Below are 17,132 nucleotides of genomic sequence, written 5' to 3' on the forward strand. Positions count from 1 at the left end.
GCTATTAAAATAATAAATGTTCATCTGGATACCACCTAAAGTCATCTTGTACAGCATCAATCGATCACGTGTGTGCCAGCCTCTGGGAGGTACCAGAGCATCTTAGCTGTGCTCACACAGCCCTGGGAGGGTGGCTCATGGCTGAGAATGTGGAGGCTCAAAGGGACACTTGCCCCAAGTTCCACTGGTGGAAAGGGATGGGGCTGAGATCTGGGCCCAGTCTACCTCCAAAGGCATAGGCTCTTTCAATGACAGTACTTTCCAAAATGCACTTTTTAAAATCAAAAGAATCCTTTAAAAGTAAAAGTATAGGAGGAAATCCAACATATAAAACAGATAAAAGTGAAGCTTTTGTGATTGAAATGGGTTTGGAGGATCCATGGCTTCTTCTTTGAGGCCTTCCCTTCCCTAAACCCATCCTGTAATGGGCCCTGAGAACCCTTCTTAGAAGCCCAGGATGCTGAGGAATATTATTTCAAGCCCACATTGCACAACCCTGTCCCTTGGCTCCATTTAGTGCATTTTTTTTTCCCATGAGCCAAACTCCTGAGGGGCAGCTTCTGGGTCTATGTTATTTTTTCTGGCTAGGCATCTGTACCTTGGACCTTGGCCACCTTGAAATCTTGAAATTTTCCATTTTGCCATCTTGAAATCTTCCACTGGCTTTCTAAACCTTACTCTGACCTGATTATTCACTCATCAAACACTGGTGTCTATAATGTGTACCCAGATTTTTAGGGGGTACAAAGGGGTATGATAGGAATGGAATGTATTTCCTTTGGTGGGTTTCCAGACCCGTGTGAGAGACAGACACTGGTCAAGTGCGGTAAGCGTGTGAGCAGCCCCTGCTCACCTGAAGCTCACTGGTGTTCTCATTCCTATCTCCCTCAGGTGCTGGCTGCATTCTGTGGTGGGCAAGGCCTGGGATGGGGCTGGCCAAGGGGCCCGAGCTGTGCTGGCTGCCCTCTGCGTGGTGAGGCTAGAGGTCTTGCCTGATTTCCCAATGTAATTTCTGGGTCATCTTCCCTTCAGCAAACACTGCCCGACATAAGTCTAGAGTTCGAATCACATCTCACTCAGATCCCCAAACCCTCGCTTCCGTGGGAGGACCCACTTACAATGCTCCCAGCATCTGTAGTATGAAACTCTGCCTGGCTCCCAGCCTCACCCTGTCTTCTCTCCTCATTGCTGAGCCTAATTGACCTTCCAACCTGGAAGCCATCCTCCCACTGAAGTGGGTACCCCAAAAAGATCCTTCTATGCCAGTAAGAAAGGTATCTATTGCCTTAAACATATGAAAAGGTCCTGGCAGAGTTCCAATAGATTTTAAAGATTCCTAAGGGACATTTAGCCTTGTGGTGCCCCCTGACCAAGCCAAGACTGCTATCCAGCCCCTCAGTGCTGACTATGGCCCTGGTCCTCTCTGAAAGGCCTCCATCTTTGGAACACTCTATAATGTCCCCAGAACATCACCTGTGAAGTCTCTCCTCTGTGCTATGAGACCAGCCAGGTCTTAGCTAAGTCCAAGTTCCGGGAAGCTTCTCTCTAGGTGGGCCCAAGAGTTGAGTCCGCCAGTAAACTCAGAATAACTCAAGTCAATTCAAGCCAAGTCTACTCAGGTCAACTCACGTCAATGCACGACATCTTCACTATATGAATATGTGCTGTGGACCTCTCTGCCTATTCCACACCACCCTGAGCCAGGCTCTAGTTGAGAGAAAGGCAGAATCCAGCAATAAAATGACACAATCTTGATTCTCAAAGAGCTTTCTGTTTTAAACCCAGATTCCAGACTCAAACTTTTTCTTGAGCTGAGGGAACCCCTTGCACAAGGGGCTGGATAAAGATCCTCCTTTCTGGCCTGGAGACAGGCCAACCAACATCCTAATCCTGAAGTTTGCTTCTCAAGACTTTTCAAACCACCCTTCCTGGGTAGTATGACTTTGTTAACTCAGATTGCAGAGTCAGCTGGCTCCTCCACCTTTAAGATCTGGTTTATATGGGTCCTGAGTCAATCATTCATAATCATTCATTCATTTATTCACAAACCTGCATCGAACACTTACTACGTGCCATCCACCTTACATATATTATCTCATTTAATCCTCAGCATAATCAATGTGAATGAAAAACCAGTAAGGGGCCAGCTAGACTTCAACTTGGCCCTCATTCCAAAGCCTGTGCTCTTTCCATCTCATCCCACTGCCTCTTAGAACAATTGAATAGAATCTATAACACAGAAAGAGATCACTGAATGCTTAAACCAACACATTCTATATGGAGGGAAAGAGTGGATTAATGAATATTTTATGTAAGACCAAATCCCACCTGACCAGTTTATTAGAATTCTTTCAGAAGAGAACTATATAGGGAGATAAAGCGAGACTTTCACAAAAAGCCTTTGTCAAGTTTCCATCCCAAAGCCTATTAATAAAATTGATTCATTATAGAATTGGGCAGAGGTGGGTGGTGAGTGGGAGGGAGTCTATTTTTGCATGGATAGGGAACTGGCTTAGAGACAAGAAAGAGAGGGTGGAGATAGATGGGTGCTTTTCCAAATGGGTTTCCCAGGAATTGGTACTGAGTTTGGTCTTACATAACACTCAGTACACACGCATTGAGCACCCAGTGTGTGCAGGTCTTGCACTAAGCATGGGGCTGGAGTACCCAAACAAGCCGGAGTCAGCTCTTGTCCTGGAAGAGCCCAAAGGTGCAAGTGCTCAATGACATCTCCAGATTTTGGAAGATGAGAAGCTCCTCAGCAAGAGGAAATGCCAAGACATTGGAGACAAAACTTGAAGAAGGTTGCTGGGAGTGTGGAAACCCCAGACAGCAGTCAGAAGGTCTGGGCTTTAGCACCAGCTCTGTCCCCGACTCTCTGTGTGACACTGGGCCAGTCCCTCCTCGCTCTGGGTCTCAGTTTTCTTTCCTATACAATGAAGAAATTGGACAAGATGATCCCTAAGGCTGCAGTGCTCTGAATGGAGGAGAATAACTTACACTAGGAACTGGTTATGAGGAAGTCTTCATTTCCTGTGGCCAAAATGTCCCCTTCTGTCCCTGCCCTGTGAGGGGAGGCCCCCCTCCCACCTCTCATTTGTGAACAGTAAAGACGAGGCAGAGAGCCATGAGGTCTGTGATGCTGCGGCTCAGAGCCCAGCCTGGAATTCCTCAGTGGCATTCTCTGCGAATGACTCAGCATCATAAATAGCTCCCATCTGGATGAGCAACGATATCTATAGCGATCAAGATCTCTATATCCACATACACTCTCTCTGTGCAAATATGTGGCTCACTGTATGCTAAATACGAGGTGGCCTGGAGACGTTCCTCCTCTTAAGAGACTATTTGGTATGAAACTCAAGACTGTTTATTTAAAGAAACAAGTTTACAACTATGCACACTGGATTACTGGTTGTGGGTGGTGGGGAAGAGGCGATGTGGATGAGGGAGGCCGGGTGTGATCCGAGCTTGGCCAGCCACCTGGAAGAGGAGCTGAGGTTGACTCCTCCACCCATAAGATGGTTGGGATCCTGGGCTGGGGAGGGGGTGGCAGGGGGGATGTTGAGCTCATCAGTGCAGGAAGCCACGGCTCAGCAGAAAGAGCACAGGATCTGACAGCGACAACAGAGCCAAATGCCAGCCCAGCTGCCTTTCCATTCATCTTGGGCAGTTCATCAGTTCATTCATTCATTCATCAAACATGTACCAAGAACCTACAATGTGCACAGGCCATTGGGATACAGACATGAAAAAACTGGGAATTCAGCCTTAGCTACCTACCAGCTGTGTGTCTTTGGGCAAGTCCTTTCCCTCTCTGAGCTTCAGTTTTCTCTTCTGTAACTGGGGATAATAATATCCACCTCAGATTTTTGGGGGAGCACTGAATAAGGCAATGCACAAGAAAGTGCTTCTCTGTTGTAAATGTCTCTGCAAATGCAAGATAAACACCATTCCATCACAGTGCCCAATTGATCCATCTCATTCCATCTTAGGACTGTTCTTGGCAATCGCAGAGGGAAGACATGCCCCCTTCATCAGGGCTCCAAGGGTGAGGGGATGCCCTGAACACACTATCCAGGGCTTTGGTGCTGAGCAGTGCCCTTACCTTTGCTTCCTGGCAGAGCTGGGATGCAGGCGCCTTCAGTCACTGAGCAGAGCAGATAGCATGGCAGGGACCACACCTTCCTGGAGGAGGAGAGAGGAGGTTGAGGGCTGAGGAGAGAGCTTCTGGAGGAATTGGCTTGCTGAATGGGCATGGAGCCCCAGACCCCAGTGAAGGCATGCCCTCACCTCTCTGGAGGCCACCACTGTTGCTCTTGATTCCAGCAAAGGGCTGGGTGGGATGGGGCCCTCATGGCATCAGATCCAACTCCTGGCCCATCTCACCCAATCTGACAGTAGTTACCCATCTTGTTCACTGGTGCAGGTAGCACTTGGATCGTACCATCGACTGTATTTTCTTACTTAAATGTGATTTCTGATTGGTATAAAGGGACAGGATTTATCATCAATCATATCTGGTTTTGAATTCCAGCTTTGGGGATGTCCTTCTGAGCCTCAATGTCCTCATCTGTAAAATGGGATGCCTAATAGTACTGGCCTCATATACTCAGTGCTATATAAGTGCTTGTTATTATTACTGTTGTTAAATAAGATCATGTCTGTGAAGATGTTTTTTTTTACACTATAGCTCCTCAAATTTTAATTACCTTCCTCTGCTTGATTCTAGGGGGCATCATGCATTCCGTAAAAGGCAAAGATTAGCTGTTACATGACTTTGTTTCCAGAGCTCTGCATGGGGTCAGGCAGATTGTAGGTGCCAGTCAATAATTGTTGACTGAGCATCGTGACAAGCTTGCTAGATTTGGTATCACATATTTAGGATGAGTGAGGTCGATGTTCCATCCTCATTTGATAGATGAGAATACTGATGTGGAGAGGGGGAGATGGTCTGCTTAAGATCACATCGGGGTAGGCCTGGAGCTGGAACTCTTCTCTCTCCAGCTCTTGCTCTCTGCTGCAGCCTGGGCCCCCCTTGGAGGGGAACCAAGGCCCCAGTAACTGAAGTGGCTGCAATGTCCTCCCCCCAGGACAACCTGTCGCCTCCTCCCCCAACTCTCCATTTCCTCTTCTTTTAGTAACCATAGCACTGCTCTCAGTGGCTCCGAAGCAGATACTATTGTCTCATTTGCAGAGGTGAGGACTAAGGTTGAGAGGCATGAAGGGTTGGCCCAGATCACGGAGACAGTATAGAGTGAATCAGGGCTTTCCACAGGAATCAGCCAACTCCAGGCACGGTTACCTCCTAACACAACCCTCAGACCCCCACTTCCCTCCCCTCCTCCATTGCTAGAATAGGAGCTCCTTGGGGCCGAGTCCGGCTGTCTCCCCAGAGCCTGGCATTTAGCAGAACTTGATAAGTATCTGTTGAGTGAATGAATGAAAGAGTGAGTAACTAAGTGGGTGAATGACTCTGCCAGGCCGTGTTCTAAATGCTGGTGACAACAGCAGTGAAAAGGGCAGGCATGATCCCTGCTCTCAGGGAGCTGACAATATTTGAGTTTAAAACTAGCAACTGGATTAAAAACAGGGCAGATGTTCCTGTTTCCAGCTTGCTGGAGAGGGAGAAGGGGTGGGCGCCTGTGGGCTGCAGCCTGCTGCCTGCCCAGGGAATGAGCACCTGGGTGCAAATGGCATCTTCCCCGTCCTTAGGTGGGGCCACCTGTGTGCAGGGACAGGAGGCTGGCCTTTAAGAAGGGAAGGAAGGAAGGAGAGGTGATACAATTCTGTGTTTAACGTCTACCTACTGCTCAGTCCCAAACAGCTAGCGCGTCATCTGGCACATAGCACGTGCTTAGTAAACTTTTGTTCCGTGAATGAAGAGTGGGCAGAGCACATTTTGGGATGACTTGGGTCTAGGAGGCAGGGAGAATCAAGAGTGTTAACTACTAGAATTATTACGACTTAGAATGGAGCGTCACTCCTTACAGAGCCTTTTCACACACTGGTCATTCTCCTGGGCAGGAGAGGGGCCCGCTGAGCACACACTTGCTGGTGAGTGCTCTGTGCCTCTGTGCTGGGCACCGGTGGTGTTGGTGTAAACAAAACAGCAATGCCACCACCTTCAGTGTATTTATGTGTGCCAAGCCCTCACAGCCACAATCCTTAACGCTCCCATTAGCCTGGCAATGCCAGTGTCATAACTCCTACCAACACAGAGGATGGCACGGAGGCCCAGAGAGGCCTTGATCTTGCACGGTGGAAACCCGTGAGTAACTGAGTGGGTGAATGACTCTGCCAAGGTCTCCTGTCTTACTCTAGGAGTGAGACATAAAAACTTCATAGCTGAGGCTGGTCGCAGTGGCTCATGCCTGTAATCCCAGCATTTTGGGAGGCCAAGGTGATGGATCGCCTGAGGTGGGGAGTTCGAGACCAACCTGACCAACATGGAGAAACCCCATCGCTACTAAAAAAAAAAAAAAAAAAATTAGCCAGGCATGGTGACACATGCCTGTAATCCCAGCTACTCGGGAGGCTGAGACAGGAGAATCACTTGAACCTGGGAGGCAGAGGTTGTGGTGAGCCAAGATGGCACCATTGCACTCCAGCCTGGACAACAAAAGCAAAACTCTGTCTCAAAAACAAAAACAAACAAAAGACAAAAAACAAAAAAAAGTTCACAGCCGAATGGAGACACGAGCAGGAAAGCAGACAGTTAAGCTACAATGTGCCACCCCCTCTAACACAGTTTTCTCTGAGGTGCCTCTCTCTTCAGCACTTTAGAGAAGCTGGGAGGGCTTCTCTGAAAAGGTGAGTCTGGAGCTAAGGATTTGCAGAGGCCAGTGGACAGTGGGGCAGGAAGGGCTTTCCAGGCAGAAGGAACAGCATCTGCAAAGACACGGAGGATGCATGGTCTACTCAGGGAACTGGGAGGAAGGTGGCTTGGCTGGAGCCTCACGGCCAAAAAAGAGACTGGCAGGTTGTCAGAGCCAGTTTAGAAGGGGCCTTAGAGGAGCTTAGGCTTCACCTTGAGGGTGATGAGGAGCCATTGCAGGGCTCAGCTCTGCGCTCTCGATCCGTCCGGGCACCTCAGGGGCTCAAGGATGAGAATGGGAGCATGAAGGTGGGGAATCTGGGGTGCTCTTAACAGGTTGTGGACAGGGAGCTGTGCTAAGGCAGTGGCTTGGGGTGAAAAAGATAGGAGGAGTAGGTAGCAGGACTGAGGGCTTGATGAGGTGTGGAGCTGAGGGAGAATGGGACTCAGCCTGCTGGCTTGGGTGTGTGTGTAGTAGTGACATGGGCGTCTGTGGCAGTCAACCCTCTCGTCAGCTGACCCACCCTGTGGAGTTGGAGGTCCTCTCCCAGCCACGAGAAAATCGCTGTGGCAGCTCCTAGGGCCAGTTCCAGCAAAGGCTACCCCTACCACCTGACTGCTTGCAGACTGTGTCCTAGCAACCTCGCAGCCCTCCCCTTGGCAACATGAGCTCCTCCTCTGACTGCGCTGGAAGGAAAGGTGGGGCTGGGATGCCCCCTGACCACTAGACCCGCCCAGGGGACTTGCCACTTGCAGCCTGCCGGGCTCATCAGGTGGAGGCTGGCCAACCAGGTGAGGGAGGTGGTCTGGACACGGAAAGCCTTGGAAGCTGGGTTCTGACCCCAGAGCTGATGCTCTGTGTGAAAGATCTTGGACACGTTTCTTCCCCTCCACAGGTGTCAGTTTTCCCTTCTGTAAAATAAAAAGGGATCGCTGCAGTCTAATGCTGTCTCATCCCATTTTTGATATTTTCCATGCTTATTGCTTGGATTCTCTGTTGCTGACACAGATTTTAGTGTCAGACTCCAGGGATTTAAATCCTAGTGGACAAGTCATCTCATCCCTGAGTCTAGATATTTTTTTTTCTCTGAAAAATGGATATATCTCATGTTTACTCAAAAGGGTTATTAGAGTTGGCTGAAATGGTGTCAATCGAAGTGCTTTACAAATGGCAAAGAATAATTAAGATGAATGTTATTGATTTCATTTCATCACATGGTCCGTGCTCTATTGAAATTCATTGGCCCACCACCAGCAGCGGCCACAGCAGCAAGAGTTTACTGAACACTTACTATGTGCCAAGCATTGTGCTGAGTGTTTTCCTAATATTACAACAACCATGGGAGCTACCTATAATTATTATCCCCATTTTACATAAGAACGAAATGGAGGGCTCATACGGTTAAGTATAGGAAGAGCTTGGCCTGGCTCCCTGGCTTCAAAACGTGCTGGTTTGAAATGCATGAGGTGTCCACCTCAGGATCTCTTCTTACATCTTAGGTTTTTCCTCTTGTCTGAAGTCAGAATCTAACAGGGTTGGCTAGTCAGGGGAGTAGCACTAACATTTAATGAGCATCTTTTATGTGCCAAGAATCGACCAGGCTTTCAGATTTAAACATGTGTGTCAATCACCGGGAGAGCTTGTTAAAATGCAGGTTCTGATTCAGTGGCTCTGAGATGCAGCTGAGATCATGCATTTCTAATAAACTCCCAGCTGATGTTGATGCTGCCGGTCTGTGGACCACACATTGAGTAGCCAGGCACTAGAGGACTTTAACCAGTATCCTACTGAATCCTGGTGACTAAGTTTTATTAGTTCTGGGTTCAAAGACGGGGAAATCGAGGCTTGAGAGGCAATGCACCTTACTAGGCTCCCAAAGCATACAAGGGCTGGGTCTGATCCTACACAGCACCTTAGGGTACAGGCCCAGTATCACCTCCTTGATGTGTGATCCTTTCTCCGGGCTTCTGTCTCCACAGCCAAGGCAGGCAGTGTTCTCTGGGGCCCCTACCGGGAACAGTTTCTTATTTTCAGTTCTCCATGAGCAGACTGGCTCCTGATACTGGCTCCTAGTGGGAACAGGGCTTGGCCCAGGCAGTGTCCCTGCCGTTGAGCAAATGTCTGAGGGCCAAGATTAGAACCTACTTATGTACAACTCATTTCACCTTCCTCACCCTAATCCCTCCTCTTTTGTATCCTGTCTTTATTTAAAATTTTGATATTTTATTTATCATGGTTTTTTTGCACTAATTTTTTTAAAATATTGCATACAAAGTTATTTATCTTAATCAAGTTTTCAGCATCCCCTTAAATTGTGCACCAGAGGCAGGTGCCTTACTGGCCTCACCCCAGTCCTGGTGGCCTTATGTTGTCTCCCTCCCCCTGCATCCAACCGGCATTAGGATGCTGCCCGCAAGGCACTGCAGTGCCCACACGGCTGCCCGCGCCAATGGATTTATTTCCCAGCAGGTGAGTCCTGCAGATGCATCACTTGCGCTGCCCCTTGGCTGACCTGCTCTAGAGATGGCAGCAGGGACTGTGGCCTGAAGGAGGGCCCAGGGGATAACTCTGACATGGGCTTCACCCCATCCACCCCTTACTGGCTGAGTGACTGAAGGAAGTGACTTCACCACACTTTAGATCACGCCACCCCTCTGTCTCACAAGGAGACTCCCCCAGCCTTCAAGGCCCTGCCTAACCCCAGCCTCACAGCCTTTCTGCTCTCACCATCTGTGACCTCCTCCTTGCTCACTTGGTTCCTGCCCTGCAATCTTGTCAGGGTCGTTTTTGTCCTAGGACCTCTGCATGTTCTGTTCCTTCTGCCTCTACGCTTGTCCCATAGGCAGCTTCTTCTCCTTCAGATGCCAGCCCCAATGCCTCTTCCTTGAAGCCTTCCCTAATTTAAACAGCCTCATCCTCCTTGGCACACTGTCTTTTACTTTCTTTCTAGTATTTATATGACTTGGTGAAATGATTTTGTTTACTTGCCTGGTTTTTTTCTCCCCACTAGAAAGTGAGCTCCACAGAGGCATGGCCCTTGTCTTCCTCTTCACTGTCTCTCCAGCTTCGAAAACAGTTATTGGCTCATACAACTGCCCAGTGGGTATTGACGAATCAATGAGCTATTCCTTGGGCTTCAGTTTTCACATTTGGGAAGTGGGATGATAACCTTAACCCACAGTGTTATTTTCATAATTGAAAGCACATTTGGGCTGGGCACAGTGGGTGGCTCATGCCTGTAATTCCAGCACTTTGGGTCCCAGCAAACAGATCACCCGAGGTCAGGAGTTCAAGACCAACCTGGCCAACATGGTGAAACCCTGTCTCTACTAAAAATACAAAAATTAGTCTGGTGTGATGTCAGGTGCCTGTAATCCCAGCTACTTGGGAAACTGAGGAAGGAGAATTGCTTGAACCTGGGAGGTGGACATTGCAGTGAGCCAAGATCATGACACTGCATTCCAGCCTGGGTGACAGAGCGAGACTCTGTCTCAAAAAAAAAAAAAAAAAGAAAGAAAGAAAGAAAGAAAGAAAGAAAGAAAGAAAGAAAGAAAGAAAAAGAAAGAAAGAAAGAAAGAAAGAAAGCACATTTGTTGAGCATCTGCTATGTGCCTGTCATTGTGCAAAATGACCCAGCGAGCCCTGGTGGTATTATCCCCATTTTACAGATGATGAACTTGAAGCTCAGAGACGTGGTGGGATTTGCTTAAGATCTTCCAGCTAGAACAGTCAGGGCCGAGGCTCTCTCCTGTTGGAGAAACACCTGGCCCCATGCCCTGCTCTGCAGAGGTGTTCCTGATGTGAGAGCCAGGGCTGAGTTCCTCGGAGCCTTTTGCCATTTGCTGCTTGAACTGCAAGACCCTACTTGCCCGCCTGGCTGTCGCAGCTTCCGACGAGTCAGAGACAGGAATTCTAATGGCTGGTTTTTGTGGAACACAAAGGCCTGCCTCTGCAAATGTGGAGATACATTTTCTCCGCATTGGCACTTACCACGCTGAATGTCTGGGGAACAGTTTTCATCTGCCAGGCACTTTACCAAGATTAACTTTTGAACCCTATGCAGCAATGCTTGTTGCAGATTGAGGGGGTGGCAGGGAAAGTGTGGGCAGTGGTGTCTTTGATCACAGGAGAACCTAGGATTTGGAAGGGCTTGAGACCCCACGTCAACACCTCTGGAAGGTTGGTTTATTTTCTTGAGAAGTGGTTTCTCCATTGTCCTGAAAGCACTGAGCTCCTAGACGATTCAAGGTTTCTGATGTTTGCTGGCCCACTTGGCTACCAATTCAGCAATGTAGTCCCCAAATATTTTCTGAGAATACCCTAGGCATTATTCTAGACTCTGAGGATGCAATGATGGGACAAAATATATGCTGCCTTTGTCCTCCTACAGATATTAACTCAGTGGAGGAGCTGGAGGACAGAGACTGCTGCCGGTAACTGGCTGTGTGACTGTGGGTTAGTTCCCTTCCCTCTCTGGGCCTTTGAATTTTATCTTCCTCTCTACTCTGAACCCCCATGCTTAAAAGTCTTCAATAGCTCCCCATTGCTTACAGAACAAGGTGGGCATCTGTGGCCTGGGATTCAAGGCCCCAAGCCGGGCTCTAGTGGACACTTCTTGGCATGTGCTCCTGGCTTGCCCATCTCCATTTTGCTCCGTTTTTATTTAGAATACTCGTACTCATACGGCACTTTCTGAGTGCCAGGAATGTCTGAGTGCTGCACATATTTTAACTTGTTTAACTCTCACAGAAATCCCTTGAAATAAGTCTTTGGACTCTCATCATCTCCATTTTAAGAATGAGGACATCGAGTCACACAGGGGTAAACAATTGCCTAAGCCCATGCAGCTTCTCAATGGCAGGGCTGGGGTTTGAAAGCAGGCAGCCTGGCTCCTGGGCCATGCCCTCCACGGCCACCACACACTGCCGCTTGGTGCACCTGTGCAGCAGCCTTACCACTCTCCTTTCCCAGATACAATCCCACATCCATTGTGCACCTCCGTGAAGCCTTCCCTGATGCTTCCCAGGCTGACTTAAATCTTCTTGTCTCTGTTCCCACAATGGCAGCCTTTAGCATGGGATACTGTTGTTCTTGCTTGCCTATTGTCTCCTCAGTTGAATGTTGACCACCTCCGGGTGGGAGAGGCTGTGTCTCACCCTTCCTGCCTCAGTGCTCAGCCCAGCACCCCCGTATCATCCACTCTTCACACAGCAACAGAGCCATTTTTTTTAAAACATCCAGTTTTTTTTTTTTTTTTTTTTTTTTTAACACTCCTCTGCTTAAAGCCATCTGGCTACTATCTATTACATTTAGAATAACAGCTTCAATCCTGACCATGGCCTAGAAGGGCCTGCACGATCTCCTTTCTGCCCTATCCCTGCCCCTGGCGGCTGCTGCTCTCCCCTCACTCACTCCACCTCCCATCTGTCCCCACACAGTCCAGGCTCACATTAGGGCCTCTGCCAGAGTGATTTCCTTTGCCTGGAGTGTGCTGCCCCACGTCGTCACATGACTGACTCTTGTTATTCAGGCCTCAATTCCATGTCACTGGTTCACACAGGCCTTCTCTATCTGTCTGTCTGTCTATTTTCACATTTGCTTTTCAATTGTTATCAATGACTGTGCCTACTGTGAATCTGTGAGCCCCGTGAGAACAGAGATTAGCAGTGCCTTGTTCTGCTGTATCACCATCACTTGGAATAGTGCCTGACACAGAATAGCCATTCAATGAGTAAGCGTCTTGAAGGAAGAGGAGATGCTCACCAAGTCCCTTTGGGATCTTACATATTGCAGTTCAACTAGGCCCAGGTAATATAATGCATCGAAGTCAGTCTCATCCCAAGCTGATAGCTGGGATAATTTCACAAGCTGGGATGCCCTATCTTGATCGCTTTTCTATGTCTGGACTGCAATCACACTCCCAGAGCAAGGCACTTTTTTTTTTTTTTTTTTCTGGAGATGGTGTCTCACTCTGTTGCCCAGGCTGGAGTGTAGTGGCACGATCTCAGCTCACTGCACCCTCCACCTGCTGGGTTCAAGGGGACTTTTATTGGCTTTTAATGGCTGTTCTCTGCTGACTTCCCTTCACCAAGGATGCTAAGAGCTCCTTGCATGTGCTCTCAATTGTCTACCTAAGACTTGGGGAAACTTGTGAGACACTGCCCTCCCCATCTGGTAGCAGGGGCTTCCCTGCAAAGTGAAATATCTGACTTGCAGAGTAAAAGCCCCAGAGCCCAGTCAGAACACACATACCCATTATGGCCATCACATTTCATCAGTAATATCAGTAATGGGGAGACTTTATGTTCCCAAAAGGCACAAGAGCTCTGAGTCCTACCAGGGCCTGAGCCAAACACTACTCATTTAGCACCTCCAAGGAGCTGAGGTCTGTAACTGAGCAGGGTGTGCAGCCAAATTCAGGGCAAATGGGAAAAGGAAGGCCTCATATGCATCTGGTTAAGGCAAGCAGGGCAGGCAAAAATCCACAGAAATGAGATCTGGGCTTCTGACTGTTCAGCCTTTTGCTAATGAGAACCAAGGGACCAGCTGAGAGGTTAGCACAGCAGCCAGAAAGAAGGTGCCACCAAGATCAAGTTACTTAGAAAATATATGGAAGGGGCTGGGTGGAGTGGTTCATGCCTTCAATCCCAGCAGCATTTGGGGAGGTGAGGCAAGAGGATCACTTGAGCCCAGGAGTTTGAGACCAGCCTGGGCAACATAGTGAGACTCAATTTCTACAGAAAGAAAGAAAGAAAGAAAGAAAGAAAAAAAAAACTTTAAAAAAATAGCTGGGCATGGTGGTGCACGCCTGAAGTCCAAGCTACTTGGGAGGCTGAGGAGGGAGGACCCCTTAAGCCCAGGAGTTCGAGGATGCAGTAAGCTGTGATTACACTATATATATATATATGTATACACACACACACACACACACACACACACATATATATATATATATATATATAGAGAGAGAGAGAGAGAGAGAAGGGAAACTTGCAAAGGGATCTCAAAGATCAAGACCAACTGTCATACATAGCCATCTTCTTGAGAACCAAGAAGGCTATTTTTTGCCCCCCTTCCTTTTTCCTCTTCCAGCCTCTTTGAGCTAGAGAAGAAAATGGCATCCTAAATTTATGAGTTCATAGATCTGGGTTCTGGTCTCTGCATTATGGAACTTTGGGCCAGTTTCTCCCCATTTTTTACCCCTCTTTTCCTCATTTGTAAAATGTGGCTGTTGAGCCGGATGATTTCCAAATCAATGATTTCCATAATGTTAAGCTTTCTAGCCTTAGGAGCTCATGATTCAAATTACTTTGAAAAGGAAGCTCTTGCTTTTTCTCTATGGGGTTTGATTTGTCTTTACTTATTGGTCTAATGCCCAGTGTAGGTAGTGGACATGAACAATTCTGGCATGGTCAAACCTGTTGAGGGTTGATGTATCCCTTGTTTATTTCTGAAACAGTTTCTTTTAATGCATGTGGCTCATCACTATAGTGTGGCTTCTCAAGACATCCTGCAAAGAACAGAAATGTTCAGAATGGATTGAGAAGGGAAGGTCACCATTTGAGTTAGTGACTTCCAGGGTGGTCCAGTATCTGAATGGCAGAAGTTGTACGGATGTTAAAATCTCTCTGCATGAAATGATGTGATGTCTTGGGTTTGCTTCCAAATAAGTCAGTGTGAGTGTGTGCGCATGTGATGAGAGTGGATGTGGGTGTGTGTGATGAGAGTGGGTGTGGGTATAAATGAAACAAAATTGGCCAACTGTTGAAGCTGAATGATGGGTATGTGGGGGGGTATTATACTATTCTTTCTATTTTTCTAAATATGTTTGAAGTATTCCATCATAAAAGGCTCTTTGGAGACTGGCTCCAGCCCTTCTCTCCACTCTCATCTTTCAGTCCATATCCCGAGGACCCTCTGGCACAGTGACATTTCCTTGGTGGCTGGGACTTCACATCTCTTGGCCTTGACACACAGCTCTCTCTGCCTGGGGTCCTTCTCCTCGTCTTTCCTTACAGTTCCTGACTCCTGCTTCTGAGATCCCACCAGCCCAGTTGCCTTGATACTTATCATAACATATTGCAACTGTTTGTTTTCTTTTCTGGCCTGTGACCTCCTCAAGCTACTTCTCTACCTCCCCAGTGCACAGCCAGTGCCTGGTATATAATAAGTCCCCAGTACAAGTTTACAGAAAGGATAATAGCAGTCATAGGATCTACCGTTTTTTGAGCATTTACTATGTGCCACTAAGCTCATTACATGGCTCTCTCATTAAATTATCATCCAAGTGGGTACTATTAATCTTCTCATTCCTCTTTAATAGCTGAATATAGTCTCAGAAGATCACTTGCCCAAGGTCACATGCTAGTAAGTAAACCACTCTGCTATTCTCCTTGCATCTGGGATTTTAAGACTTCGCCGTGAATGTTATGCAACAGGACCAGGAGTTAGAGAGCCCGGGTTTTAGGCCCGGCTTTGCTACTAAATTGCTGAGTGACCTTGGGCGAAGCACCCCTGCCCTCTAGGCCTTGTCTTCCGCGGAGACAATGAGTGATCTAGAGTGTCACGTGATCCGAGGGCCCTCCCAGCCTCAGCTCTCAGAGAAAAGGTTTCTCTTCCTCGTATGCTTTCCTGCCGCGGAACTGGCTTCCCTGTTTGGGAACCTCCCGGCTTCACAGACGCCCTCAACCTTTTTTTCTTGCTAATTGCAACCTCCCAGGCCTAAGCCGAGTTCTCGACCTGCGATCTGGGTCGCCCCCTCCCCACTGCCTTGTCTGCGGTCTGGGATTTCTCTGGAGGTGGGGGCGGACCCCGGGGCGTGAGGGAGAGAGGGAGCCTGGAGCTGTCCCGTTCGTGAGGCTTCCCCGCGGCTTCTCAGCCCCCCTCCCCCTACGGAAACTCAGCCTCACACTTTCTAGGGATGTTCCGGGGACAGCCGGAGTCAGTGATTGCAGCTGCCAGCCGCGGGCTTCTGTGCTGGGCTCTTGGAAGTCCGCGGTTCTGAGCTGGGATGGGGGTGGGGGTCTGGAGGGAAGAAGGGGCGGCGCACTCCTTCCTCCCCGCCGAGACCTCAGCCTAGGCCCAGCCCGCCCAGCGGAGCCGGGACCCTTCTGTGCCTGTGTCCCCTCCACCCTCTTGCCCACTCTTAGCTGGGCCCCGCCATTGCACGGCCAGGCCTCGGCGGACGGCAGACCCAAGCCGGAGACGCGCGGCTGTGGTAGGCCCCCGCCCAGCTCGCCGGTGACACCGCTCTGGGAGAAGCTGAAATCCCCCGATCGATGCAGCCTCACGCCACCCCTAGGCGCGCAGGGGGCCCCAGACCCGCGGCTTTGTTCGCGGTTCGCTGTGCAGCAGGAGAGAGCTGTCCGCCGCCGCGGTGCTGGCGCGGGGAGCGGCGCGCGGGGGCGAAGGACTGTCCTTAGCAGCCGCGCGGAACCCGGGCGGAGGGTGCAGAGGAGCCTGCCCGGCCGCCGCTGTCCTCCGCTGCAGTGCTGACCCGGGAGGGACCCCGCGCGGCGCGGGAGCTGTCCCCGAGGTAGTGCTGGAGCGAGAAGCCCGAGGCGCCCTCTGCCTCGCCCCGGAAGAGCCGCCGGCGGCTGAGAGCTCTAGGGAGGGGGAGAGGCCGGAGGAAGCCGCCTTCAGGAAGCTCTCGAGCGCGGGGCCTGTGGCCGGGGTCTCTCCGCCAACCGCTCCCGCGGAGGAGGGCGGCTCAGCCACAGGGAGCGAGCGCGCGTTCTACGAACCTGTTGGAGGTTGCAGCTCCTCCGCGGCCGACCAGGGCGCCCGGGACCGAGGTTCTGGCGCGTTTCTCCCTCCCCCTCTTCCTTGACTCCTCCGCCGAGGCGCTCCCTCCTGCCTGGGCTAGCACACGTGCACGCGGGGGGCGCCGAGCCCCGTTTCTGTCCGCCCCGAATGTCTGCCGAGCTGCAGGGCACAGAGCCCAGAGGCCTCCCCCCAAGGGCAGACCCGCTCCCAGGGAGACCCAAGCTTCCCGAGAAAGGAGGCGGGGGCTGGCGGCGGAGACGAGAGAGGGCGCCAGCAGAGGTGGCCGTGAAATCAAGGAGACAAGGGAGAGTTCCCACACAGGCAGTGCTGCCCTGAAGTTCGAGGACTTAGGGGTCTGCCACTAGGGCATCCTGACTTTGAAATATGTCTTTCTCCATTTCTGTGACCAATAACCAAATGCAGGTCTACCTACCTGCTCTGCTGCAAACTGCACTCACTGGCCTGACTGCCGCTAGTACCTCATTCCAGGCTGTCTTTTACCATGTCCCAGAGAAAGCTCTCTAAACTAACTTTTTGACGGGATCCTTC

General features: G+C 49.8%; 1 protein-coding gene across 1 annotated transcript in view; it reads right to left on the reverse strand.

Annotated features, from left to right (window-relative positions):
• The window catches only part of LOC105480922 (complexin 2), an 83,597-nt gene extending 66,786 nt beyond the window's left edge, over positions 1-16,811 (reverse strand). The window contains exons 1-2 of the mRNA XM_011740123.2: positions 16,562-16,811; positions 4,109-4,188 (exon numbers count right to left, since the gene is read on the reverse strand). The gene's annotated coding sequence lies outside the window, so the exon portion shown is untranslated. The remainder of the gene's footprint in view (positions 1-4,108; positions 4,189-16,561) is intronic.
• Between the last annotated feature and the right edge of the window lie 321 nt (positions 16,812-17,132).

Source organism: Macaca nemestrina, chromosome 6 (genome assembly GCF_043159975.1).
Source record: "Macaca nemestrina isolate mMacNem1 chromosome 6, mMacNem.hap1, whole genome shotgun sequence".
Classification (NCBI taxonomy): domain Eukaryota; kingdom Metazoa; phylum Chordata; class Mammalia; order Primates; family Cercopithecidae; genus Macaca; species Macaca nemestrina.